This window comes from Miniopterus schreibersii (genome assembly GCF_964146895.1).
Source record: "Miniopterus schreibersii genome assembly, chromosome: 2".
NCBI lineage: Eukaryota > Metazoa > Chordata > Mammalia > Chiroptera > Miniopteridae > Miniopterus > Miniopterus schreibersii.
The window spans coordinates 151,997,377-152,024,041 of record NC_138102.1 but is presented as its reverse complement, the minus strand read 5'-3'; the positions used below and the strand labels follow the sequence as shown (position 1 = coordinate 152,024,041).

The 26,665-nt window shown below is 39.1% G+C and overlaps 1 protein-coding gene and 2 pseudogenes across 4 annotated transcripts in view; 2 read left to right on the top strand and 1 right to left on the bottom strand.

The window, feature by feature from the left end:
• Positions 1-26,665, top strand: part of FGD4 (FYVE, RhoGEF and PH domain containing 4) — a 183,642-nt gene that overhangs the window by 53,179 nt on the left and 103,798 nt on the right. The window contains exon 1 of one of the 2 annotated variants that reach the window (XM_081127012.1): positions 24,294-24,639. The exons of the other annotated variant lie outside the window; for it this stretch is intronic. The gene's annotated coding sequence lies outside the window, so the exon portion shown is untranslated. Of the gene's footprint in view, positions 1-24,293; positions 24,640-26,665 lie in introns of those variants that run through there. 2 annotated transcript variants of the gene reach the window in all.
• LOC308553594 (dnaJ homolog subfamily C member 2 pseudogene) lies at positions 4,843-9,475 on the top strand (annotated as a pseudogene). Its single transcript has 2 exons — positions 4,843-4,945; positions 7,059-9,475. The product of its transcript is annotated as a dnaJ homolog subfamily C member 2 pseudogene (transcript).
• On the bottom strand, positions 13,135-14,256 carry LOC308553593 (leucine-rich repeat-containing protein 34 pseudogene; annotated as a pseudogene). Its single transcript has one exon. The product of its transcript is annotated as a leucine-rich repeat-containing protein 34 pseudogene (transcript).

Here is a 26,665-nt window from a genome sequence, read left to right as displayed (position 1 = left end):
CATTCTTCCTGGAATTCTCTTTAGTCAGATTCATGAGTTCATTGGGTAACGTTCTACCTTCCACATTACTGCATGCAGTGGGCGTGCTAAGTATTCAGCCAGTATGTAATGCTGGTTCCCTTTCTTCAGCCACCAAAAACATTCCTTTACTTTTTCAAATCTTTATTAACAGCATTCTCCAGATTCAGCCTCTTCTGCCCACCACCTGGATCCAAAACCAGTACATATTTTAGGTTTTTGTGACACCCCAATTCTGGTGCCAAATTTTGGTTTCAGTTATCTATTGCTGTATAGCAAATCACCCCCAAATTTTCTGGCTTAAGAAAACATTTATCTTCTTGCTCACAATTTTAGGATTTGGCCAGGTTTTATAAGGATGGCTCATCTCTGGTCTGCATGTTGTCAGCTGGGACAGTTCGACTAGGGCTCTAGGATTTCTTTCCAAGATAGCTCACTTGGGTGGCTGGCAAGTTGGTACCTGCTATCCGTCCGCTGGGATTTTAGCTGAAGTTGTCAGCTGGGGCCTGGATTCTCCTCATGCATGTGGCTGCTTGAACTTTCTCACAGTATGGCTCCTAGATTCCAAAGTGGAGGAAGCAGAAGTTGCCAGGCCCCTGAAAGATTTAGTCCAGAACTGGTGCAATGTCATTTCTGCCCTTTGCTGTTAGACAAACAGTCATAGGTCCAGCCCGGATACCTCTTGGGAGCAGTGACGAAGAATTTGTGGCTGTCATTAACCCTCTCTAATCTGTTAAGGATTTTTGTTTGTTTGTTTGTTTTTAATCATGAAAAGGCACTCTTGGCTAAAGTTAGGAGTTGGTGAAAAGTAATTTTATTTGTTCATCACAGTAAGAAAGGTTCAAGCTCTGGCAGAAAGTTTAAAAGAAAACATTTACATAGACAGAGCCTCTCAATATCTGTGGAAATTTTAAATGTTATATTTCACTAGTGGACAGAAGTCATTTTTCTTTTTTTTGGTAGAATTAAATTTTAAAGTTCCTCATCAGCAGAATAATACTCTTCCTCACCTTTGGTTGTGTCAAGATTTGTATGTGACGGGGACATCTGAATGCATTTATGTATCTTATTTGGTCTTAACACTGAACTGTTTATTTTTAGTAAATTTCCCTTATACTGTATATTACCAAATGCAGAGAAATAGTCCCCTTCCAAAGACTCCCTTTCTTAAAATGCGGACTAAATGCTGTTTAAAAGTTGTGAACAATGAAAGGCAGACTCGGTGCGTTGTAGAGATGATTGTGGTAAAGGCAGAGAGTGATAATGGGGTCAAAGAATCCCAAGGTTTTCTGTCATTTGGAGCGTTCATGTGCAGCTGTTTCTAGATTGGCAAGAGAGGGCAAAACAGGTGGCAGCAGGAGTTGCTTCTATTTCTGCTTACTCACTTGAATCCTCTGTTAGGTTAGCTCATACAGACTAGTAAATGACTTCCTGAATTTATTAAGCACTTATATTAGTACATTTTTCCCTGCCCGATTTGATGCTCTATTTTAAAAATCAAGTTAATGCTGTAGTACAGCCGTGATTCAATGGAGTTTAAATACATCCTGTAGCTTTAAGGTTCGTAGGATCGTGAATCTTTGACCTTTAACTTTAGTTCCTGTTTTTAGCTTTTGTTTCATGCTTTTGGGTTTGGTTATACATTATCATGTGGCACCAATAAACTATTTAGTATTGAGGCAATTTGAATATTTTTCTTTCATTTGATTGTAAAAATGTGTTGGGGGCAACACTCGTTTTCTTACTTGCTTTTAGTTTTGCTCTCTCACATCCGAGCAGTTGGCCAAGTGTGACTAATAATGCACTTCCCCCTTCTCTCTCTCTCTCTTCTTCATTCTCCGGCTCATACCCTACTCACACCCTGCCACGTCTGGCAGTGGAACATATTTAGCAGTGAGGTTACGGGTAATGCGAAGGAGGTGATTATGATATGTGTGTTTGACCCTGAATGAGAAATCCTTCCTGCTTCTTGACTGTCTCTGTGCTTTGTCAAACTTCCCTGGCGTGATGTCTTTATCAATAGTTCTGAAAGCGATGTCCACGCTCTTGGTTTTCAGAAATTATCTTCTTTTGTCTCTCCACAAATTATAATTCCATTTGCTTTGGGATAGCCTCAGCATGTCCTCAGCAATCTACCAAGCGAGTATTGTGTGTGAACCGGGTAAGCATTCTGGGAGACACAGGGATGAACAGGAAACGGTCACTGTTGTTTTCCCCTCAGTCTCCAGTCTTCATGTTCCTCTTTCTCAGTCATATTTGAAAGCCGGGCATGGTTTTCCGAAGGCTTGGGTTATACACTTGTAAAATGTTGGGGGGATATGTGAGTGATTTGGGTCCTCTCAGGCCTTCACAGCTGTACTTCACTCATCATTAATAGAACCTTCCTTATTTCAGGGTTTATAGAACCTACTGCATTCTCACTATTTTGAGCTCCAACTGTTACGAATGTGTTCTTGGATATATTTTAAAATTGTACTTTATTTCCCTTGGGTCGGTACATAACCTCCTGATTATCTCCCAGGTATTTTCACAGAATTCTTATTTCTGTGCTAAATAATTTTAATCCCTTTGATTGTCTCCTATCCCACTTTCCCCCATAGCTGTAGTAAATTGTCCAAAAAGTTAATACATTTGCTATTCAACAGAATTTTTTTTCCACTGACCTTCCTTTTGTAGATATCTAAGCAGCAAAACTCATAAGGCATTATTTTCTACCACTTACTCTTTAAAATATCATTTATTGCCCAGCCGGCGTGGCTTAGCAGTTGAGCATCGACTTATGATCCAGGAGATTGAGTTTCAATTCCCGGTCAGGGCACATGCCCGGGTTGTGGGCTCGATCCCCAGCAGGGGGCGTGCAGGAGGCAGCCAATCAGTGACTCATCATTGATGTTTCTATCTCTCTCTCTCCCTCTCCCTTCCTCTCTCTGAAATCAATAAAGACATATTTAAAAAAAATAAATAGAAACATCATTTATAAAATAAGACTTGAAAGGGACCTTTGAAATTATATAATTTACAGCCCTCATCTTGTGCTGTTATTGCACCTGTAATGAACAGACTTGATACAGAGAGTAAATAATCCAAAAAGTGGAGGAAAACAGTGCTGCATAAAATTGGAAGATACTCTATCCTCTTTATACCTCCAATCTGCATACTGTTTTAATTGCAAAATTCCCTGTGGTGCCCTTTCATTTCTTTGTAAATTATGTAAAGCCTGACTTTCAGAAAAATCTGCTTATTTGTCCCTTATTTGGGTTTGTGTTATTTTTTATCTTTAACTTTAGTTAATTAAGATAATTTTGACTTTCAAAATTTGTTTGGACTATCACCTTTTATTTTGGTAGCATTTATAAGCTATTTCTAGTTTATTACTTGTGTTGCTTTTAAAAGGCATACCCAGGAAAATTACAAAGTACTGATGAAAGTAATCAAAGATCTAAATAAATGGAGAGAAATACTGTGTTCATGGATTGGAAAACTCAATATAATAAAAATGACAGTTCTCCCAAGATATATAGTTCTCATACAATTCCTATCAAAATTCTAGTACAAGTTTTGTAGGTATAGATAGATTATTCTAAAATTTATATAGACGAAGTAACTAGACTAGCTAAAACAGTTTTGAGAAAGAAGGGTAATGTGAGGAAAATCACACTACCCAATTTTAAGACATTATGTAGTTACAGTAATCAAGACTATGCTATTGCCAGAGGGATATACAAATAGATAAATGCAACAGAATAGAGAACCCACAAGTAGCTCCACACAAGTACAACCAATTGATTTTTGACAAAGGTGCAAAATTAATACAGTTTTTCTTTTCAACAAATGGTGCTAGAGCAATTGAATATCTATAGACACAAAAAAAAGAACCTCAACTTAAACCTTAGACTATATACATAAAATAACTGAAAATAGATAATCAATTTAAATGTAAAACATAAACTGTAAAACTTTCAAAAGAAAACAGGAGAAAATCTTCAGGCAAAAAGTTCTTAGCCATGACACCAAAAGCATGAACCATAAAAGAAAAAAATTGATGAATAGGATTTCATTAAAATTTAAAACTTTTGACTTGTGAAAGAGTGTTAAAAGGGTGAAAAGATAAGCTATAAACTGGAACAAATATTTGGAAACCTTATATTTGACCAAGTATTCTATCTAGAATGTATAAATAACTCTCAGAAGTTAAAAACTCAACCTAATTAGAAAATGGGCAAACAACATGAAGACGCATTTCACCAAGAAGGATACACAGACGACAGATGAAAATAAGCGTATGTGGACACTCATCACACAACCTAACAGTTGCACTTCGGAGCCTTTATCCCAGAGAGATGGGATCCACACCTGTGCGAAAATGGTCATAGAAGTTTTATTTGTAAAATTCAGAAACTGTGAACAACCTAATGTTCCTTTAACGTAATGGATAAAACTTAACTGTGGCACATCCACACTATGGAATTCCACACGGTCATAAAAAGGAGCCACGTTATTTTATTTTAAATATATCTTTATTGATTTCAGAGAGAGGAAAGGAGAGGGAGAGAGAGAGAGAGACAGAAACATCAATGATGAGAGAGTCATTGATCGAGCCCACAACCCAGGCATGTGCCCTGGCCTGGAATCGAACCCCGATCACCTGGATCCTAGGTCGACGCTCAACCGCTGAGCCACGCCTGGCCGGGCAGGAGCCACGTTATTGATGCACGCCAAGAACTTTAATGGTTCTCAAGGGCATTATGCTGAGTGAAAAAAGCCAATCTCAAAAAGTCACATACTGTGTGATTCCACTTATATATAGCATCTGTAGGTGACGACATGATAGAAATAGAGAACAAATTAGTGGCTGCAGAGGCTTGGGATGGTGGGGAGAAGGGTGCTGGGTATGACTATAAAGGGGTAGCACAAGGAGTTCTTTGTGGTAATGGAATTGTTGAGTATCTTTTTAAATATATATATATATATCTTTATTGATTTCACAGAGAGGAAGGGAGAGGGAGAGAGAGAGAGTTGAAACCTCAATGATGAGAGAGTCACCAATCAGCCGCCTCCTGCGCATCCCCGACTGGGGATCGAGCCCGCAACCTGGGTGTGTGCCATGACCTGGAATCGAACCTCAATTGCCTGGATCCTAGGTCTATGCCCAACCACTGAGCCACGCCCAGCCAGGCAATTGTTGAGTATCTTGATTGCGGTGGTGGTTACACAACTCTGTACAAGTGAAAAAAATGGCACAAACCTAAACACACATTGTACCTGTGTCAGTTTTCTGGTTTTGATACTGTACTATAGTTATATACTATGAAAAAACATGAGAAACTGGACCTCTCTGTACTTTTTTTGCAACTTCCTGTGAGTCTGTCCTAACATAAAAAGTTTTTAAAATAAAAGATATACCCAGACTTCAGTCTGTGCTGTCCACTAGCCACAGGTGCTTCTAAATTTAAATAAAATAAAAGTATTTTCCATTCCTTGGTCACACAAGCCATGTTTCAAGTGCTCATGTGGTTACCTTATTATATAGCATAAATATAGAGCATTTCCCTCACTATAGAAAGGTGAGTTGTGGGTACTGCTAGAGCTGGAGGGGACGCTAAGTGCCCTCAGCCTGGCGGAGAACCGCTACGGCTGTGGGGCTGGCCCCGGAGCCATCCCGCTGCTGCTGTCAAGTGCCCAGGGCACTGCCATCACCCACGTGCTGACCTCTGTTTATTCCATGCAATGCATTGAAGCCCCTCAACTCTGTTTTTAATTGTGTTTTGTGTGTTTTTTTAGAGAGAGAGAGGGAAGAAAGCAGGGTGAGAAGCAATGATTTGTCGTTCCACTCATTTATGTATTCATTGGTTGATTGTTGTATGTGCCCTGACCAGGAATCGAACCTGCAACCTTGGTGTACTGGGATGATGCTCTAACTCAACATTTCCACAAGTTGAACCTGTGGAAAGAGGGTTTTGTTAAGAGGAGAAACAGAAAATCTCCCTCTTTTCAGGAACTGGAGGGTAAGAAAGAGTCATCAGAGGAGTCAGAAGATGGAGAATTGCAGTTATAAGAATTTCTCATGCTGAAAACACTTGATCCCAACACCAGAGGAACCAGGATCATTGTTGTAGCACTTAGACTTGGCCATGGGAGGTCCAAAGCTACACCGAGACAAGTCAAAGTACTGTGCTTGGACAACTCGGTTCCTTCTAAAAGCGAAGCAAAGGACAGTTCCTGCGAAGTGCTTTCCAGGTGTTTGGAAGGAATTCCAGATGGTCCGATTTTAAAAATGTCCCGGACTTGGTGATACGAATTCCTGATTTGATGGTGTAGATACGTTTTATTCTGGTATGATTTTGATTTTTGGAAAGGACTTTCTCATTTAGATGAAGAAGGAAAAGAAAAGGCAGAATGTCGTGATGAGAGGACAGGGATTGAAAAGCATTACAAAGCCACAAGGACACAATGAGAGAAAGAAGTAAACAGTGAGAACCTCAGCCGGCCGTGCAGAGCTGGGATCCGAGAGTAAGAAAATACAGGAGAAGAAAAGGCTGGGAAGGAAGCAGAGGCCGCCGTCACAAACGACACAGTAACTGTCCCCACCAGGAGGTTCATGACCAGCGGACTACTTCAGTGGAAACCAATGGCCACGGGTGTCCTTCACCCTGGGAAGGCAATAGTACCCAAGACAGAAACTCGGGGAAAACTAGCCAACATGTAAAAGACCACAGCAGAGGTCATCTTTATGTTTGGATTCAGAACCCGTTTGGGTGGTGGCAAGACACTGGGCCTTGGCATGATTTATGATCCCTTGGATTATTGCAAAGAAAAATAGAGACTGACAAGGCATGGCCTATATGAGAGGACCTCAAGGACACAGAGAGAGGAGCACAGGGACAGGGTGAAGAAAGTCTGGGGACTGCAATGGCCAGCGCTGGTGCTGGTAAAAGCGAGCTGGGGATTGGATAGCAGAAGGAGCAGAGTCTTCAGTGACTTTATCTGTGGGGATTCATGAGAGGGTTAATAAACTAAAAACCTTTATGTGAGCAAAACAGAAAAGAAAGCAAAAGCAGAAGCGAAATGGAAAGAGCAAGAAGCTAAAGAAAAACAATGACAGGCGAGTTAGAAGCTGCTCCATTAGCTAAAGAGAAAGAAGGAGGGGATGTTAGACAACAGGCATTATTGGCAAAGAAGGAAAACATATCCAGGGGAAAGAAAGAAAAAAAAAACACCATTAAAAAGGAAAGGAAAAAACTTCAAAACTCGTGCAGGACCTGGAATCACTTTTCTGACAATGAGGCAGAGTGGATTAAAGTGACTGATGTGGAAAAACTTTGTGATCACCTTGAGCTAGCAAGTTTGCAGTGTTTGAATGGAACAATCACATCATCTACAGAAGAAGTAGGAGAGGCTGCTTGGGAAAAACGGAAGGAAGAACTGAGCAAATTAGAAAAGAGAAAGAGGAATCCGAGGCTCCCATGTGACAAGCATCTAAGAAATCAACTGGCGGAGGTGGAAATGACAGTAAAAGTTGGTCAGAGTATGATCTGCAGTTGCTAATTAGAGCTGTGAACCCCTTCCCTGCTGCAACAAATTCAAGATTGGGAGTTCTTGCTAATTACATGAACATACATTCTTCTTCTGGAGTCAATAGAACCGCCAGAGATGTTATCAGGAAAGCAAAGAGTCTTCAGACACTTGACCCTCATTGAGAAAATAACATAACAAAAAAGCTTTTGATTAATTTTTAAGAGAACAGGCGTGGTGCCTCAAGCAGACAGTGCAGTACCTTCAGAACTATTTGAAGGTCCATGCACAGATTTCACCCCTTGGACAACAGAAGAACACAAACTTTTGGAACAATCTTTGAAAACTTACCAGTAAGTACACCTGAAAGATGGGGGGAAAAATTGCAGAAGCGATCTACATGGGCAGGACACAGAAGGGCTGCATGAGACGATAAGGACCTTGTCAAGATGGTAAAAGCAAAGAAAGCTGCTCAAGAGCAAGAACTGAATGCAAGTAAAGCCAGGAAATGACTTATGACTGTCTTTGTTGTGTGTGCATATTTGTAATAACACTGAAAATACTATTAAAAAAAAAAAGTGGTAGTGCTGGTTTAGACAAACCGCTCTACAATGCCAAATGCCGTATGTGCAGGTAACTACACATTTCTTAGCCTTAAGTTTATAAATCAAAAGATAATTGTTTATACCAATAAAATTTAAATAGAAATCCCCAGCTGGGTGGCTCAGTTGGTTGGAGCTTCGTCCCATACACCGAAAGATTGTGGGTTCGATCCCTGGTCAGGTGGAGTGTGGGAGGCACCCAGTCGATGTTTCTCTCTCTCTCTCGCTCTCCCTTCCTTTTTCTCTGGGAGTCAGTGGGGAAAAAAATTAATAGAAGAAGTGAATTTAACAAGACAATTTTAAAAAGGATCTTAAGTTTGGAGGCTATATCCCCTATTTTAATCAGAAAAGAAAATGAAACACTTGTTTCATGTTTGAAATAGGAATAAAGTTGTTTTTCTTCTTCTTATCTGCCAAGGCCATTGCAGTTTCTTCCCATAACTGAATATATAACATGCATGATAGGAAATGGGCGAAATAGAGGGGATGGGCAAGAATGGGAAAGAGATAGCAGCAGGAACAATATTTTAAGTATCTCGTACTTTTTCTTCTTGTTTTCTGTTTCTTAGTGACCAGTCGACCAGTAACAGTTTACCATTGCAGAGGAAGCGTGGTTTAGCAACCAGACCTTGAAACAGAGTTCTATTTCTGGCTCTAAGTGACCTTGAGGAAGTCACAAATTTATTCTTTTCATTCTTATAACCAATAAGCAAATTAAAATAAAACGGGCTATTGCTTGGGTGAACTCTAAGTTATTCTAAAATAATTCTACTATTTTAGGTTATGTGGAAAACTATTTGCTTGCAAGTAGATTTAATACAAAGTTTTGAGGAATTTAGTTATGAAAAGAGTTGTATGATGTAAGAAGAGGAAGTTTCCCAGTTTTAGGTTTTGAATTTGGGGGATAAAAACAAGAAAACTTAGATACAGGGTAAACGTTTTTCCTACTGCATCCCAAGTTAATAAATTTGAGAAAACTTTGGGAGAATAGGCAGACATTTTTCCATTTAGGAGAACTGGTGTTGAAGTTAAAAAGTCCAGGGTTTGAATTGCAACTCTGCTATTTACTCTCTGAGAAAGTTATTTAACTTCATTTCTCAGTTTCACCATCTATTTGAATGGAGCTAATAACACCGTTTTGTTAGGGTTCTTATGAGAAGGGCACATGATAAGTGTACAGCTGTAATTATAGATGATAATATTAATTTTATTGAGATACAGAATAAAATGATGGTGGTGTTGGCAGCAAATAAATAGCTTTGCTTACTCTCTATGAAGATTTATTTTTAGACACATTGCTAAACACGAGTGTGTGGCTAAATTGATAAAAAGTCACTTGATTTAAAGCCAAGAAGAATAAATATATTTTTATAAAATCTAGCAAACCAAAATATAAGCAGAAAACTAAAAAAACAACAACATACTTATGAGAGAAATTTTATTTTAGTGCAACCCCTACAACATGTTTCTACAGCTATATTCACACAACATCTGAATGAACAGTAGAAAGGGTTAATTATAAAGATATATAAAAATCTACAATGTATATGTCAAATGATCAGAAACTATTCCATATGCGTTTTCGTTTTCTTTGCCCACTAAACTGCTACAACACTGAAAACCGAGGTTAAGAAGCACAGCCAACATGCTCGTTAGGATCCTGCCAGCCCCGGTGCACTGTAGCAGAGTGGGGCAGTTCTAGTTTCAGCCAATCGTTCACTGGCATGTGGTCAGTTTGAAGTTTCCTGCTGTGCTCTCTGAGCTAGAGAGAGGAACCAAAAGTGCTGACATCCTCATTTGACTCCATCACTCGTGTCTGAGCGTATACACCAACACTTCCGGCGCGAAACCCACTCTGACTGCAAGGACCCTGTCTGGGATGGCAGCATGGATTAGCGAAGTTTGGAAGCATCAGCCCTCCGTTGGATACCACCACGTTACAGGAACATGCCATGTGTCCTGGCTATACCGTTCACTTCATAGAGATCGGCTTTCAGAGCTTACAATAGTAACACTCATCGGCGGCAAGTGATTGTTGCAGGTGGGTTACTCACTCTCAAAATCACCACCCCGTGAAAGTATGTTGGATGACAGCATATCTAAGAAAGAGCTAATTTAGAAATATAATGCCCCCCCCTTTTTTTTTTACAACTTGGGCCCAGCATGATGGCTCCCATAAAGAAGGGTGGTGAGAAGAAGGGCTGCTCTGCCATCAGCGAGGTAGTGAGCAGAGAAAACACCAGCAGCATTCACAAGTGTACCCATGGAGTGGGTTTCAAGACTCATGCCCCTCAGGCACTCAGAGAGATCTGGAAATTTGCTGTAAAGAAGATGGGAACTCCAGACATAGGCATTGACACCAGGCTCAACAAAGCTCTCTGGGCCAAAGGAATAAGGAATGTCCCATACCGTAACTGGGTGTGGTTGTCCAGAAAACGTAATGAGAATGATGACTCACCAGACAAGCTCTATTAACACTTTGGGCCTCAGTTTTCTTACCCATACAATAGGAGCATTTCTGAATTTTTAAGACTTTGTGATTTTAGTATGTGTTTCCCCAAGTAGTTTCTTCCACGTTTCCACTTGTTGGTTCATAAGCTATATTAAATTGTTTGTTAATTCTTACTCAAGAATATTTTTTTCCATTGATTTTTTTTTTTTTTTTTTTTTTTTTTACAGAGAGTGAAAGTGAGGGGTAGAGACAGAGAGAGAGAAATGTCAGTGTGAAGGAGACACATTGAGTGGTTGCCTCCCTCACTCTCCCCAACTGGGGCCAGGGATTGAACCTGCAGCTGAGGTATGTGCCCTTGACAGGAGTTGAACCCGAGACCCTTCAGTCTGCGGGCTGATGCTCTAACCACTGAGCCAAACCAGCTAGGGCTTTATTTAATTTTACCCATCAAAATTTCCTCAAGTACTTTAAGGTAACCTACTATTTTCAGTTTGTTACTCTTTCAGAAGCTCAGTAGTTGGAAGCAGTGATATTGCTAAGTTGAAATGAGTCCAGGTTTGTGACTGATTTGTGACTACGGCATCTATAGATCACATAAAAGGAAAGTTAGAACTTGAATCACTATGTAAACATTCAGTCCACATGATGACAAGCCTTTAGGTGTTTTGAGAAGTCTATATTATATGTTATATTAACTAAAATATTGACTTTAGTAATTTTCTGTTATAAATGTGGCAGGGATGATTATTTGCTCATTGGTTTCTTTCCTTCTTTAAAATCCTGATGTTTTAATGAAGAAGTATTTGGGGATGACTAGGTGATCTGGGAAGGAAATAGAAGCCCGTTTGCTTTGGGGAAATGGAGAGCTTAAATATCGTTCTGTTCTGTATTTCTTATGACTATCTAATCACCGTGAAAAAAAAAGTCCTAACATCCTTTAACACCAAATTTTGAAGGAAAGTTTGTTGTATATCGGAAGGCTGTAACTACCATACAGTCACCTGTAGCTGGCCCCATTCCTCCACAGTATTATTCCAGCGCTTTCTCATGACATTTTGAAATACCTTCACAGGATTTTGAAATGCATTGCTTGCGTAGTGCTTTGAGGCTACATCACTGCTAGAAATCAAGTTATGAAACCTAGCTGTGCACTTCCCATTAGTTAGTTCTTTACCATGCCTAACAGTCGTGTGAGCGTCTGATGGAGAATGCCTGTAGATTTTACTCACACATCATACATCCAGATAATTCCTCCACAAGCAGGAAATAATGATTAATTGGAAGAGTAAAAGGCGCTGCTGGATGCTGTGTGAAAGGAATCCTTTATGGGGGGCTGTGAGTATCGTTATTTTTGCAATTTTCATTTTGTGAAATCTCTCAGGTTACCATTTGAAGCTTTTGAGTATACAAAGTATATGATGAGTAGGTGAAGTAACTGGTATTTTTGCTTTTTGTTTACTACTAAATGATAAGTAATTTGTATCATTATTGAAAAAGTATTATGGCTCTTGTTTAGCATGGTTTTATGTTGTGATTTTAGCACAAAGCTGTTCTTTTTCTTAGTTTCATGGTTCACGCACAATCACTTGAGGCGATGGCATTTCTCCCTGTGGATTCATTGCTCAGCACTGTTTCCTGACAGTAGAGAAAGTGAGCTATGCTTAAAGTACACAATCACTGTTGCCCTTTCTTATGTGAGATTCTTTATTACAACCTCTCTCCTCGTACTTCTAATTTCTATTTTTCTTTCTTTTTCCTGTTTCTAATGTATAAGAGCTATACTTCAGCCAGTTTTTTAGAACTTATTTGTGCACTTAATATTCTCTTGATCACCAATTAATTATTCAGGAATAGAATTCCCTCTACTTCTAAAACATTAGCAAGGTACCTTGGTAATGCACAAATAAGGATTTCTTGAAATTGGAATATGAAGTCTGGTTGACTTGACTAGATCCTTTTATCATTGTGCCCTTAATCTTCTTGTGGGCTTTACTTAACTGAAAAACCACTTCAGGTGAATGTCTTTGTTCAAAAAAACATTTTTAAACAAATTTTTGTTGGATATTAAGGAGAAGGAAACTAAACATCCAGTTATGACTACTGGCAACATTTTGATGAGTTTTTTCTCTTTGTATCTGTTGTTTTGAAAGTTGTGGTTATATTGTACATGGGTGTGTTTTTTTAAATCATGCTTTCTTTCTCCCACATAACATTAAATTATTTCATGTTACTAAAAATTTAATAGATGTATGATATTCAAAGTAGTGCTTTATTTTAGTTAACATGTCCTCTATTAGATATTTAAACTTTTTCAAGATTTTGGATTATCAGTAACTATGAGAACACCACCATTTTATTTTTAATGGATAGTTATACAAAGTTTAATATATTCATATCTTTTGCACATTAGACAAAAGTAACTTCTTATGAAAGAAATTTAATAGGCAATAAAATATTAATCCCTGTGAACATAAGACACGTGTGAAAATTATTTTAGAGCTTGATTTTCATCGCTGTTGACCTACTGGTTTTTTTAAGGCCATAGCCGACTTATGCACGATACATCTGTCCATCCAACACAAATGGCTCCACACCTGTATTGTCTGGCTTTAGAAAGCCCATTCGAATGAAGCCTGAATAGACCACACATGTAGCCTCATCAAATTTGTTTCCCAATGTAGATATTAGAGAGTGTGGGATTTGTTTTCATTGACTGTGAAGGTGCAACAAGTCCTTCTCCCTCTATGTTGCTGCTGACTAATGACAACGCTTTTAAGACTCCTGTCATGTGAAACAAGTTTCACTGAGATTCTCTGCTCCTGCATTTTCTATTCTGTTAAAACAAAGTTGCTTCCAGGGTAGTATTGCATTTTTGTACATCAGCCAAAAAATCACCATTCCATCAGGATTTATTTTATTGCAGCCGACATCAAGGTAGCACAGGCTTTTGTTCAGATACAGTGCATCACGTAACTGTTTTAGACCACAATTTCTTATACCCTGCTTACTTGTGTCGTTGAGCAAGGCAGGGATTTTCTTTTCACATGTGGCCTAGATGAGCTGTGGATTCTTCCTGTTCACCAAACAGTGTAGGTCGATTTAGGTTTATTCCTGTAATTGATTGGTTTTGAGTTAGGACTGTAGCAAATGCTATCACGATTTGCATTCCCAGGTCACAGTTGCCCAGATCTAACTTCTTTAAGGATGAATCAATTTGTAGCACTGCAGCAAAAAATTTTCCAACTTTATTTTCAATCTCGTTTCCAGTCATTCTTATGCATTTCAGAGTTGTATTCTTATGTAGTGCTTTAGCAATCAGTTCTCCTCTTTTGCTCAATATCATAAAACATAAGGTTTAAGTAAATGAGATTGTATTGTTTCTGATGCAGTTTTGCAGCTTAGTGTGCACCAACATTACTTATGAGGTGATAGCTAACATCCAAACCATTAATACATGGATTCTTCTCTAAAATTCTGGAAAGAATCCAAAAATCTTCATGTTACTCTTTCCACTGGCATTGAGTGATTGTTACCAGCAGTGTTTAATGTGATCCCTTCCAATCCCTTTTCAATTTCTTCATCTACTCCTTGGAGTATATGCAATACAAAAGGATTAATTTTCTGGGACTTTTCCATGCATAGATTATTATAATATTCTTGGAGATTGCCAATAGGTTCCTGGAGACTGCAAGTAGGTTCTGGAGCTTCGCTGTGGATGGCCTGGACCCAGGCAGGAGTAGGAGTAAGCCTCCGAGTGGGATCCAGAGTGAGGGATGGGGACCTGGCCCCAGTGGCCTTCTCCTGGCTGCACCTCATGCTCCTCTGACCCTGTGGGCTGCAGCAGTGGTATTGTCATGATCCACCCCCAATTTTTAAACCTATTTTGCAAAGTGCCTGGGGGAAGAAAAATATCCCATTGTACTTTATTCTTGATTTTAGAGATTAACAGCCTAACCTTAGATTTTTAAAGACAAACATTGCATTACGATTTTTTAGCAAACCTGTTAAAAACACTTTTACTTCTTTTTAACAACACTTTTAAAAACACTTTTACTTCTGTGTGGCAGATACCTATGTACTAGGTTTTTAAAATGTGAATTACTTTACTTTCTTCATAGAGACAAACTGAAGTGGGATCTATGGAACTTTTCTTTTTATGGATGTTTACTTTTCTTTTTTTAATTGTTGAAAGAATTACAGATGTTCCCCTTTTCCCCCCATTGATCCACTCCACCCCATACCCACCCCCCGCCCCAGGCCTCCACCACAGTACTGTGTGTGTCCATGGGTTATGCATTTATACATATTATAGAACTTTTTAAAATAGATCATTGAGGAAAATTCCAGGAGGACTTCCCTAAAGCAGGTTCTCCTATGTCAAAAGGCTCATGTGAATGGAAAACTAGATCCATGCATGCCAGGTAAATCCAGCATGGGCTATGAAAATACTGGTGCCTGAGAAACAGATTCACAAGGCCTTGGCCAAAGTTTTCCTTTGTTTTACTAGGTTAGAAATGGCCTGAGATTCTCCCACTAATTTAGTCACAGAAGAAAGAAAAAGCTTGGTGTTCCTCATTCCCACTATATACAGCACCTGTGTTACAGACTCGCCCCAACATGGAGCACTGACTTTCTTGTGGGATGAATGGAACTGAGTTTAGAGTATACTTTGGGTCACATGTTCTACTGAAAGGCATGAAGGTAAATTTTACCCCGGCTGGTGTGGCTCAGTCGGTTGGTCGTTGTCCCATGCACCAGGAGGTCGCCGGTTCGATTCCTAGTCAGGGCACATGCCCAGGTTGTGGAATCCATCCCCAGCCAATCAATCTTCTGCTGTCTCATTGATGTCCCTCTCTCTCTCCCCCCCCCGAAATTAAAAAAAATATATTTAAAAAAAAATTAATGAAGGAGAAATAGCTAAGGTAATCAAAATATAGAAGCTTGGGGGCCTTATTCTTTAGTAATTATTTTGGGTCATAAAATTTTATTTCAAAATGTCAGGGGATTTATTTTTTCTTTGCCCTGCCTCTGTCCTTCCTTTGCTAGTTTAGATGGTAGTACTAGTTAATATCCTCACTTTTCTTTGTAATTGAGTAAAGTTTTATAGAAAATGTGTTACATTTAGAAGTAATCATTTTTCCTAAAATTTAGGATCTGGTTGCTACTAAATACATTACTATTTACATTAAAAGAAGTCAAAGTGGGACTTCTTATAGGACCTATATGTTGTTCTATTCTCTAATGACAAGTATGAATAGATTTATGTATAAAACTAAAGGAGATGCAGAATTTGGCTGAAAACTGCAGTAGCACTAGGGGTTTTTTGCGCCGTTTCCTTTCTTCTGTCTTTCAGGCGTCCCACACTGCATATGCTGCTCTTCAGAGCGTGTATACAGTGCACATAGTGTTCTGAGGATCGACTTTGTAACTGAACCAATTGGATTCCTGTCCAGCAGTTACACACGTTTTGGCATTTCTCCTGCCCATTTGTTTAATCTTTCCAGTTCATTTGATCTGGCATGAGAGCTGACAGCTGCAATTGCATATGGAGTTCATAAAGTAGCTGAAGAATAAAAGGCCGTGACCCAGTTCTTGTATAGTTTCATTTCAGTGATGATTGAGTTGGCAACTCAGAAATACTACAGATTTATTTGGTCGGTCAGGGGGAACATTACCTTTGTTTTACAGGAGGAGAGTTTATGTATAAAAGGGAATGATAATTGATCCCGAATGATATAAGTTGTATTTCCTAAATCCTAGTCTTGCTGTTTATTGAGTACCTATTAGTCACAGTGCTTTGTGTTATATGTACCTTTTATCTAAGCCTTAGAATAATATTGTAAGAGAGGTGATAATGACCCTATTTTTCAGATGGAGAAAGCAGACTCAATGAGGTTAAATGCTCATATCTACATATTTAGCATTACATGGTAAATAGAAGAGCTGGAATTCAAGTCCAAGGTCATCTCTTCTCAAAGCTTGTGGGCTCTTCATCACACACTGTAGCAGTAATATTTGTGTGTGTGAATAGTATTTTATTTTCATTTTACCGTTGATGGACATCAACTATCATGATGAAAGGTGCTATGGACATTATTGTATATGTCTTTTGGTGGAATTATTGGGCCACAGAGTATATATATGTTCAGTTTTAGGATATGTTGCCTAATGGTTTTCCGTAATGGTTCTGGTGTGTGACTATTCTAGTTGTTCTACTTGCTAGTACTTTCTATTGGGTTTTAAAACTTTTAGCCACATGGTATCATTTTGTGATTTTAATTTGTGCATCTCTGATGATTAATGATTTTTCTATGCTTATCAGAGATCTTCTTTGGTGAGTGCCCAATCAAGACTTCTGCCCATTATAAAAAAACTAGATTGTCTTTTCATTGGAGTTCTTCATATATTCCAGGAACTAGTCCTTCGTCCAAATTTTGAGTTACCACTATTTTTTTTCTCCTGTAAGCCTTCCCTTTTTATACTTAGTAATGTCCTCTGAATACTGATGTCCAATTTCAGTTTTTTCCTTTAAAGTTAGGTTTCTGTGTTCTTTTAAAAAACCTTTGCTTATCTGAAGGCCCTAAAGATCTTTCCTGTAGTATTTCTAGAAGCTTTATTATTCCTCCTTTCACATTTAGGTCTATGATCCATCTGAAATTGGTTTTCATGCAAGATGTGAGTTAGGGGTCAAGAATCATGTTTTGTCTCATGTGGATATCAAGGTGATTAAGCACCGTTTATTGAAAAGACAAGGGCCGTGCTTCCTGTTTCATCTCATCTCACCTAGTATAGTGCTCTGTGTATACTATAGGAAGGAGTAGAGAATTCACCCACCACGGAAAGGTTTCTATAATGGGAAGGCAGCAGTTGGGGTGTCCATCCTGCAGGGGAAGGTAAAGTAAATGGTTTCTCATTGCTGGATGAGAGCAGCTTGTGTATTGTTTCAAGGTCTTTCTAGCTTAATTTTTCCTGTAGATTTCTTTCCACTGAAAATTATGGAGGTTTGCATTGTAGTCCCTCTCACTGGGTTTTAAACAAGAGAAATTATCCATTCAAAACAGAGTTTTTTAGCTGCACTATCTCATGTGTTCTATATGTGCTCAATAAACCTACATGTGGTTTGCCACAGTGGGAACCTTTTTTCTCCTCATTTGTTTTGTTTCATTGATTTTTCTCAATAACCAATTTGATTTTTAAGTAAGCTATAAGAAAGGACTCCATGAAAGGCCATAATGGAATAGTGTATGCTAGAATATCCTCCTGCCATAAAAAACCCCAAACTGTAAAATAGGAAAAATATATACAGTAACTGTTTGCAGGCATATGAAGCTTATATGCTTGAAAGACAAACTGAATAAAACAAAAACACTGAAGAAATAGAAATTTGAATAGCTGAAAACATTGAATTTGCAATTAAAATCTAACAACACCAAGATGCTGCTGGCCCAGGAATCACACCATTAGGCTCTGAGGCCCATGAGTGTAAGGAAGAGCTTTCTCTGCTCTGTTTATGATCTGCATGTGACTTAGCATTCTTGGTAAATGTTAAATAAAATGAAATTGACTGAATGACATGGAACTATGTGGAGAATTTCCCTTCCCTTGTCCAGGTTGCCGGCTTGATCCCCAAGTAGGGGACATGCAGGAGGCAGCCAATCCATGACTCTCTCTCATCATTGATGTTTCCATCTCCCTCTCTCTCTCTCCCTTCCTCTCTCTGAAATCAATAAAGATATATTTAAAGAAATTTGAAATAAATGTACTGATATTTTTGAGCCGTTACAGAAATTGTGTTCCTGATCAGTGCCAACTCCTATAAAATAAGCAGCTTAATTATATATTAAAGTCTTCTTTTAAATCCCAAATTCTCTGACATGGTTGAGAAAAAAAATGAAATAAACTCTTCTTTTGAAAGAATTTCATAAAATTTCTTACAGAGCCCAATGTTGAGAAAAATCCCAATCCTGATATGTATTATGCAAAAGCTTTAAAAGAAATGCATCAAAATGCTGATCATTTTTACGTGGTGGGTTTATAGGTGATTTTAATTCTTCTTTAGTTCCATAATTTATAAATTTGTAAAGATGTTGCTTTTTTAGTCACTTAGTTATTTTTATTGTTTAATGGAAATATTTGAAAGAGTTTACTGGAACAGAGATTTTCTCAGAGTAAGCATAGCAGTTAAAATTAGTTACACATCATTTTAAATATACTTGTAAGTATGTTCAACAGAATGTATGTCTGAAGTTGCTATAGGTTTTAGTAAAAAAAAGATATATATATATATATATATAAAGCAGGATGCTTTTGTAAAAATAAAATGTTTGGCCCCTGGACAGTTTGCTCAATGGTTAGAGCCTTGGCCTGTGGACTGACGGGTCTCAGGTTCAATTTCCGGTCAAGGGCATGCTCCTCATTTGCAGGTTCGATCCCCGGTCACATCAATGTTTTTCTCTCGCTGTCTCCCCCTCCCTTCTCCTCTCTCTAAAAATCAATGAAAAAAAATCCTTGGGTGAGGGTTAAAAAAGAAAATGTTTGTGATATATCCTTGTTTATAGGCCATGAATGTGCAGAAAAGCATCTGGAACAAGCACCCCAGCATGTTAATAGGGGTCATCTCCGGGTGATGGGAGTGAGCTGAGTTACCTTTTTGCTTATTCTCTTAAAAAATTTTTTTGCAGTAAGCATGCATTACTAGTTTATAAAGGTTTGTGTGTGTTGTTTTAAAACAAGCATGGGAGTCAGCGTTTTTTCCATCTTTAGCAAAGGTGAAAAGCTGGTGCTGCCCTCAGCACAGGCAGCCTGCTCGGCAGGGACTAACAATGAAGGGGGAGACACAGGAAGAGAATGGACTTAGATGCTTACGGACTGACCGGCTAGAGTGGAAACCCCAAGTCTGCTCACTCCGTGTGAGCTCATTGGAACAGTGTTGGGATTTTGATGACTACCAGGTTTAGGTCATGAGGGGTAAAGTCTGCGTCATAGACAGGGGAAGAGATCTATCGTCAGTGTTGCTAGGCAGTCATTGTCCATCCACCCTAGAGAGCAAGAAAATAGAGAAGTGCAAAGAGAGGATAAACATTTTTTTTTCCACTTAAGTTATAGTCTTGCTAAGATGTACCTCTCTTTTTCAGTTTCCCCCCAGAAAGCATCTAGAATGTTGTGACCTTTATAGGGCGCCTCGTTGCCTCCAGGACTGCCGGCACCTTCCCTTTGAGCTCCATTCTCTTGTCCTGGAGAAATCATACCCTGATAAATAAAGTTCATTAGTCCTGGGACATAGCTTCCTGCCTATGGTTCTTCAAGACCAGTGAGCACAGTCGCTGCTTGACTTATTTCAGAACTTGTTACCCACTCCCACTCCTTCATATGTGTCGCTGGCCTGGCTCCGTGGTCAGTTCCTCGGTACTGAGCCTTGTTCTCATTTGTTCTTTCAACAAAGGTGTAACAAGCGCCTACTTTGTGCTGGACACGAGGGACTCCTTGGTAAACAAAACAAAGTCCCTATCCTCATGGAGTTTACCTTCCAGAGCCAGAAAATAAAAGGAGTGAAAAGGAAACATTTACTATAACTTTGACCTGTGATAAGTGCTATTAATTAACAACAAACAGATCCATGGGTTTTCTTTTGCTTATGAGGTTCTCTGTATACCCTGCAAATACATTTTTTGTTCTAAATCATCTTTATAAAACTGTTTGCAAAAGACAAAAAAACCAACCATCAAATTAGAAAAAAACTAACATACAACTTTAAGTAAAAATACAGAAGTCATGGTAACACACTTAACATATCTAGGGAACTGTCTTCTCTTTACAGAGGTATTTTGTGTTTCGGTGTCTATGGCTGGTGAGCTCTGTTTACCCCTGTGCTTTTTAGGCTTACGTGATAAATTTGATTTCCAATTAGGATAGGTAACTCGAGTCTGTGTCACAGACTGTCCAACCCTAACACTGTCCAGTCCCTTCATGATATAAACCACTTGCCGAGACAGTGTGTCCACAAGAGGAGAAAGAGAACGTGGGAAGAGCAGAGCAGGCGGCACTGTTATTCGGAGAGTACCCTGCATGGGCATCTTCCTGCAGGTGCAGTTGCTGCCTCACCTGATATACTTCAGTCACACCTTCTGCTCTAATCTTTATCTTACTGCACCTAAGGGTTGTACCCAGAAAATTTTAGTTTGCCATTTCCTTCTGGAAAATAAATATTTGTTCTTGTCCTTGCTGCTCTCACCTTCCTCCTTTTTCTCTGAAACCAGTAAGAATTAGAAAGACACCTCCCTCCTCTAACATTCATTCTTATTACTATAGAACAGAAGAGATCTTGGGAGATGATCTAACCTTGCTCCCTAATTTTGTAACTGATGTGCAGCACTGGGGAGGGTAAATGGCCTGCTTGTGTCATCCGAGGGACTGGTCCAGGGATCTAAATGTCTAATTAGGGAGTCTTTCCGTCATTAGGCTTCACAAAAGCATCATTCCCAAAACATGTGCCTAGGTGCTCTGGGACACCACTGCCAGCTCACAGGGGTGCCACCTGCAGGGTCTTTTAAAATTTCAAGGGAAACAGATTTCTATCTAATACTATGGACATTGTTAGCTCCAGGTGGCTTACAGTTTTAGTATTAGATTTAGTATTTCTTTCGATGACACCTTAGTTTTGCAGAACTGGGCAGTTGGCAAGTATCTGGTGAAAATCAGTATGGAACAAGAAATGAGAATGGCAAAGTTTAATATGATCCTGTGGCAGCAATTTTCAACCTTTTTCATCCCATGGCACATATAAACTAATTACTAAAATTCTGTGGCACAACAAAAAATATATTTTTTGCCGATCTTACAAAATAATTTGGTATAATTTTGATTCATCCACACCAGTTAGCTATTGTTTGTTGGCTGTTGTCATTTTTTTAAAATTTGACAACCTAAAGGAAAAGTGGTCAGTGCCCCTGACTAAATAGTCAGGTAGTGCATGTTTTAAAAATTCTTGCAGCACACGGTTTGAAAATCGCTGCCCTGTGGTGTGAGAGGCTGTGCAGGGCCCAACAGGCATCCACATCTCATTAATAAGCAGTGACAATGATTTAAGAATGGAATAAAAACATTTTCTTGCCCTTGTTTTTTTAATTATATTTTCAAATGGCGCTAAGATGCGAGGTCAAAAAAAGTTATTAAATTGTTTATACCGAACTACTTAATAAATGGAGCACTTAGGTATTTCTCTTGACTTGGGCATGAAAAAGTTACCGAGATGCTAAGGGCCCCATACTTTCGACAAAGTCTGAGAACCTCTGACTTAGTGTATCTTCTGTGTAAAGCTTTTTACCAAGGAAAAGAGTGGCTGAGCAAGGGAGAATGAAGCTGGGCATATCAGCGGTGAGGGGAGGGAGAGCAACCCTCCCAAGGTTATTTGATCACTGCTTAGCTGGCACAAGGGCTGCTCCAGCAGATTCTAGGCAAAGCTGCTGCCTGCCCAATATTTGAAGAAGATAAATTATCAGGCTTCCCTGCTTTCCCAACACCTTTTTATCTTGAGAACCTTTATGGGGATTGTTAGCTCTTTGTCATGTGCCTTACAGCTTAGATTTGGGGGCCCATTTGTGAGGTCCTGGGCAGTGTGGCTTGGAGTACTCTTGGGGAACAATGTCAGAGCACCCAGAGGTGAACTTGGGGCTGAAGGGGACACTCGCTTATCTTTCTTAGATCTGCCATTGTTTTCGTTTCTGAGTAATCCCCATAGAATCCATTTTCTAAGAACTTTGGGCCAACTTCTTCTTAGTTTTTTTATTGTGCCTTTCTAGTTAGCAGATCCACCCAAGAACACAGTGGAGTGAACATTGAAAAATATGTGTAGGAGGGATAAATAATATTTTTAGGACATTATTATTTATTTGGAAAACAGGAAAGGAAAATATTACCAATGTCTCTTTCTCACAACTGCTCTTAAAATTTTGAGGTAGGCAAGTCTAGGCTTTTGTTCCTAAGAATCTTTTCCTTTTTATATAGTTATTCAGTTGTGTAACCTTTTTCCCTCAACTTCTAGGAGGTAGTGTAGCATTGTGACTTAGAACCTGAGCTTTGGTCTCAAATGAGGTTCTAGTCTCAGCAATAAGTTGTAGGGCAGAGCTTAATTTCTGAGTCTCAGTTTTCACAATTAAAAAGTGAGGAAACTGATACCTACTTCATAGTCCCTGTGAAATTTCAATAAAATATTTGTACAGTGTTTGTTACAGTGCCCAGCACATGCTAGGGATTCAGTAAATAATACATTGTTATTAATATGCCATCAACATTTCCCTTATGACCATGTGTGTGTTTTTTGTTTTTGTTTTTTGTTTTTTTTTTAATATATCTTTATTGATTTCAGAGAGAGGAAAGGAGAGGGAGAGAGAGAGATGGAAACATCAATGATGAGAGAGTCATTGACTGGCTGCGTCCTGCACGCCCCCGACTGGGGATTGAGCCTGCAACCAGGGCATGTGCCCTGAGCGGGAATCAAACCCCGATCGCCTGGATCCTAGGTCGACGCTCAACCACTGAGCCATGCCTGGCCAGGCACCATGTTTTTAATAACTGCATGATATTCTATCAAGTTGTATGGATTCTTATTTGCATAACTATTCTTCTATTATTAGATTCTTCGGTTGCCTCTAAATTTGCACTAGAATAAAAAATTCTGCAGCAAACTGTCATTGAGTCAGCAGATTTGATAACTGCTCACTATGTGCCAGGACCCTTGCTTGGCACTGGGAGCACAGACTTAAGAGTGGCGCAGTCCTGGCCTTGAGGGGCTCATAGTTTGGGGAGGGAGATGTGTACAGATCCCTCTTGTCCTAAATGACGTCACTGTCCAGGTTACTGAGAAAGGGCAGAGGAGAGAACGAAGATGTCAGACGGCCTAGAGAGCTTAGGGAAGGCTGGAGAGGGTCTTAGGAGATGGGTTGAACTGATAGGATAGGGAGCCCGTTGTTAAGGGCTTTTTAGCTGTCATACAGAGTGGGGCTTTTATTTCCAGTGCAGTGGGAAAGCAGGTTTTGGAAAGAGAAATAGTGTGATATATTTGGTTTCCAGCCATTTTGCTCTTCCAAGGACTTATTCTGATTGCTTGATCATTACGGTTGGGGGAAGGCTCTTCTGCTGAATCAGCATTTGACTTTCATGGATACAGAAAAAACATTAAACCCAGTAGAGAGTATATAACCAAGAGATTTCAATCCTATAATTGGGTAGGGCTCTAATGAAATTTAACATTGAATAGCCTGTCCCGCCCCCAGCCCCATCAACACAGTAAAAATGAATTTATATTGCAAGTATTTAAAAATAATTATCACATGATTTATAAGACAATTGCGTTTGAAAACTTTTCTTTTCAAACTAAGATACCATAGTTTTGCAAATTTGAAAATTATTTTGTTTGAAAAATCTAAATGCAAAACCTGTTTCACTTCTGCTTTGGATTCCAAATCAGAAAATGACTTTCTGATGCACTTCAGATTTCTACAATGCTTTGCCGTAAATTTTCAAGTTAACTTTCAAGTTGTTTTCTGTTTGTCAAGTTAAGCTTCTTGTGACCTTTCTCCTTGAAGGAACAATAGACAATCTCTAAACTGCTAGGACTTTGTAGCACTTTGTAGCAATGATATTAGCTGGAAAGCTTTTAATTGGCCTGCATCGCCTTGTTTAAATAGCCAAACACCTGCTAGGCAAGCCCTGCGCATGTGAGTAGGGCTATATGTTCCTTCCTTTAGGATTTGCAAGGCTTGGAGCACAAAGACAGCGATTGTTACCCAATAAGCAGTAGTCACACACTTCTACCAATCGCCTTAGGAGGGCTGGTTACCATGGAATCCACCATCTGTTCACTCCCCGCCGGAATGTGATTATCCTTGCTGGGCTGAGAACTGGGGGAAGCAGGGGACCGTGTGCCGTGTGAAATTATCTGCAATGGACTGGGTTAATGGGAGGCTAGATTTGGCTCGCTGGAAGAACAAATGAAGGGAGTTCTGCTTCTACCATTTGTGACTTCTAACCAAGAGGAATAGATTCAGCTTCTATAAGGTAAGTAACCGTGGTACTGTGTGTCCAGTTTGTACTACATTTGGTGTGGGGCATTATCTCCATGTGGTCCAAAAAAAGGGAGCTATAAGCTCTTCTGGAAGAAATCTTCAGTATTATACACTTCTGTTGAATTGATTCTAAGCAGCTCATATGCCCGTAAAATTACATGTTAGTGTTGGAAAAATGACTTATTCTTTAATTTTTTACAGTTTTTTGTGCTTGTGATATTGTTTTATGTCCTCTGAAAGTGGCAAAAAAGACAGTAATTGTTAATGGTTTCTCAGAGTGAATTATACCGATATTCTTTTTGAAATACGCCCATGGCCACGTGTTCGATGTCTGTTCTTCAAATAAGAAAATGTCTCAGGTCAGGGACATTTGTAGGTTATGGTTTACTTACTGGTTATTCTTCCCATATCACTGACCTACCATCACTAGCTCATGTTTTGAAATGTGATGTTTATGCAGTTTTATTTTGCAATGCTTTTGCACAAGTTTCAAGGGCCTGAGCATGTGGAAACAATGTGACAGTGCTTTAACAAGGCACACTCATAAAGGAAGGGGCAAAGCTAGGAAGAGCTGCTTCTATTTCAAGGGCTTCCTTTGTTTTTCTGCTTCAACAGCCCCTAAAAATGTGTGATGCATATTGTAAGCAGTAGAAGGAGATTTTGGTGCTAACAGATGGATGACTGACATTTTTCTGTGTGGCTAAGAGGTTGGTAGCTCAAACAAGGGACTTCTATGTCCTTTGTAAGGCAGCATTGTGTCCCCTTCCCCAAAACTGTGCCCTAAAATATAAAAGTGAAAAACAAAAAGAGTGCTGTCTATACTCTGGATACTTCTTTTGTGTTAGTTTTCCTGTCATTTAAACCACAGCGCCAGGGCTCTGTGAGTCTGGCTGGGTCTGCCATTTTTATTTGCTATAGGAAGGGTGGCAAGGACAGGCTTTGCTTTTGCAGCTTTAGTCCTTCTAATTGTGCTGTTCAGCTGTCATCTTAGACACTCGTGTCAGAGGCTGCTCAGAGAGCGAGACAAGGTCATTGCTAACAGACGCAACTTGTTTAATTTTCTTTTTTTAATGATGGTATAAAATTCGATAACCTTGTATTGGTCAAGGACTCATGTTCTTACTTCAAGAATGGGGTTTTAGGACTGTCAGTTGTGGGTTCTTGGTATTAATTGTAGTTGACTTTAAAATTCTTACCTTCTGCACTTACTGGCCTACTTACATTGTTATTATTACTACTTTAAGTTTTTTTAACATGCAAAATTTGATTAGGGACATAGCTCTAAAAAAGCATAGTTTTCAATAATAATAGGTGTATGTCTGGCTGAAATTTTCCTTAGCATCTGTAAAAATTTTTTAAGCTAAGCTTGTATTATTGAGATGAAATTTTCACCCGTAAATAATTGATCATAAGCAATGTAAGTTTTGGAAGGAAATGAGATAATGTAAAAGCAAACCTGTAAAAGCCTGTGAATGAATGGGTGTGAAGTATGTGAGTATTCGTGTGCCTGGGCTGCAGTTACTTAAGCAGTTGAGTTGGGCTGGGTAAACCTGTACACTTCTAAAGTTCTTTAGTGTTTGTGAATTTCCTTACTACTTTTATTGCTGCCAAGTTAAAGTTTGTATATTTTTAAGTGGGTGTTTGTCACTTTATCCCAGTGTTTTATGGATATTGGCAGGCATTAAGTCATGTATTTTTACTTTTAAGCATATTTCTTATGTTCCTTGACTGAGCTTTCTGAGTAATTAAATAATAAAGCCGTAAGATGTTCAAGATATGCTGAAAAAAGTTTGTTCCATAGCCACTGATAAGAAACTTAGGGTCACACTTTCTGAAGTTAGTGAAGAAGGGGTGGGCAGCAGGGACAGTCCCTGGAGCACCAGTGATCCCATCCAGTGTTGCTGAGCGTGAGGGGTGCATGGCCATGTGACGTATGGTTCATTTGAAGGGATGTGGCTTTTGGACCTGGTGTTTCTTATCACCCATAGTGAGATTTCACTCCATTCACAAACGTTGTC